Source organism: Lathyrus oleraceus, chromosome 4 (assembly GCF_024323335.1).
Source record: "Lathyrus oleraceus cultivar Zhongwan6 chromosome 4, CAAS_Psat_ZW6_1.0, whole genome shotgun sequence".
Taxonomy (NCBI): domain Eukaryota; kingdom Viridiplantae; phylum Streptophyta; class Magnoliopsida; order Fabales; family Fabaceae; genus Lathyrus; species Lathyrus oleraceus.
Window position 1 is genome coordinate 119,365,243 of NC_066582.1, and position 2,622 is coordinate 119,367,864.

The window sequence follows — 2,622 nt, forward strand, 5'->3', positions numbered from 1 at the left end:
AACTTATTTCATTGTACGAAGCTCTCTTAAAGAAAACCTATGTGGTTAATGTTGTTGACTTAACATTGTTTTTAATTTTTATTCAGACACTTTCTATTACACGTGGAAATGGAACATGAGTGTTATTAAAAGGAGGGATGAAATCCAAAATTGATTTCATTTTGAAACCTCTCTCTCTCTCTCTCTCTCTCTCTCTCTCTCTCTCTCTCTCTCTTCATTATTGTTACCTTCTTCTTCCTCTGCATATTAATCTATTTATCCATGGCTTCTTCATTAACTGCTAACTTTAATCTGTTTCAAATCCCAGTACGTGGTTGCAATAGATCAATGAAATTGTTCATCTTAAACTCACATGAAAGTCCTAAACGGAGATATTGGAAATGTCAAAATTATGGGTTAATGTCAAGTTGTAAGTTATTCATATGAGATGATGAACTTGAACGAAACACATCAAGTGAATCCAAAAATTCAAGTGGATGCAATTGCGTAGAGGTTGTAAAGGATTTAGGTTGCATTTAGGAAAAAACAGAAGACGAAGATGAAGTTGGAAAATGAAAGGATAAAATCCAATTTGTTCAAGTTGTTCTTGATTGTGTCATGTGGTTTCTTCATTGCTTACTAGAAATGGTGGTGATTCTCATTTGAATGTGTCTATAATTTTTTTTAATCCTTGTAACAAGCACTCTTTATGAATTTCGTCTTGGTTCTACCTGTAATGCTTATATAATGAATGAATATGATGTTTTGATTTTGGTCCCTATATATTTGTGATTTTATTATTTTCATCCCTGTTTTTTAATGAACTAAATTAAGATGCGAGGTAAAAAGGCATAACAAAGATACACCAAAGATACATCATAAAGTCATTATCATCATTGTCATCACTATCCTCACTATCCTATGTTCATCTTGTTCAACATTAACAACACCTTTATCATTAACACCACCATCATCCTCAACATTAACACCATCTTCAACATTAACAAACCATCATCATCAACATTAACATCATCCTCAATATTAACATCATCATTATCATCATTAACATTAACAATAACATCATCATTAACACTAACTTTATCACTAACAACACTCATACTCAACATTAACATTAACATTAACACTATCATCATTAACACCACCTTCATCTTCAACATTAACATCACCATCATCAATTACTTTATGCTTAACATATATGTCTGCTACACATTTTATTTCAACAACAAATTATAAACTATCACTAACCATTCTACTGTGCTTGTCTGATTCATTATTATACCACCATAACCAATATTCTAAATACCTAAGCTGACAAAGGTCATTCACAATATCAGTGACTTCAAATAGACTTCACTTATCAGGATCAATGTCTACTATATATTCATGCCCACCTAGGTAATATATTATATTGCCCCAAACAAAATTTCCCCCGTAATGAAAGTTCACAGTAAAAATCATACCTTGTTGAATCGGTCGTCTTGCTCAAACGTGTCTTTGATTCGTCAACCACTTTCTTCACCCACAAACCTTATCTTCCTCGCAATCGCCTCCCACAGAGCTCAAAAATGTTTCCTCTTCCGAATCCCTAATTTACCGAGACTAAAACTAAAACTATAAATGTATTTTTAGGATTTTTTTGGGGAAATATTTGAACCACATATAACAATAAGTGTCAGAATTAAAATTAAAAAATAAAAGTCAAGTCAACAACATTAGTCACATAAGCTATTTAAACTATGATTTTAATATGTTAGATATTATGAGAATTTATATTTTATTTAAAAAAGTAATTTTAAAAAATGTTTTTATCTTGCTCAAACGTGTCTTTGATTCGTCAACCACTTTCGTCACCCACATACCTTATCTTCCTCGCATTCGCCTCCCACAGAGCTAAAAAATGTTTCCTCTTCTGAATCCCTAATTTATCGGAACTAAAACTAAAACTATGAATGTATTTTTAGGATTTTTTTTTTCAAAAATATTTGAACCACATATAATAATAAGTGTCAGAATTAAAATTAAAAAATAAAAGTCAAGTAAGCAACATTAGTCACATAAGCTATTTAAACTATGATTTCAATATGTTAGATGTTATGAGAATTTATATTTTATTTAAAAAAGTAATTTTAAAAAACGTTTTTATTAATATATTTTTAAAAAGGTAAGAAACGGATATATATATTTATGGATTATATTATATAAAAGCTCTAAGATCCCTCATTTTAAAAGAAAAATACATTAGCTATAAGGTCAAGCACGCGTGTCAACTTTGGTTTGTTGTGGAAAGCATAAAAGTTAAAATTCAAAACTGCTGAAAAAAGTATTTAAATTTAAAATATTTGACGGCTGTGGGATTTGAACCCACGCCCTTTCGGACCAGAGCCTAAATCTGGCGCCTTAGACCACTCGGCCAAACCGTCTTGATGTTAACCTTGATTCGTTTTTACTTATAAACTAATTATTCTAAATCTCCCTTCCACCATATATTATATATCTGATTTAGTTGTTTTCTCATTTGGTCTTTAAAACTCTCGTGTCTAAATTTATAGACCTCATGTTTTTTATTTTATTTTATCATATTTCTTTTAATTAATTTAATTATTTAAATTAATAATTAATTGT

At 30.0% G+C, this 2,622-nt stretch overlaps 1 non-coding gene across 1 annotated transcript; it reads right to left on the minus strand.

Moving 5' to 3' along the window:
• Positions 1-2,340: 2,340 nt before the first annotated feature.
• On the minus strand, positions 2,341-2,420 carry TRNAL-UAG (transfer RNA leucine (anticodon UAG)). Its single transcript has one exon. It is a non-coding gene; the product is annotated as a tRNA-Leu (tRNA).
• Positions 2,421-2,622: the final 202 nt, after the last annotated feature.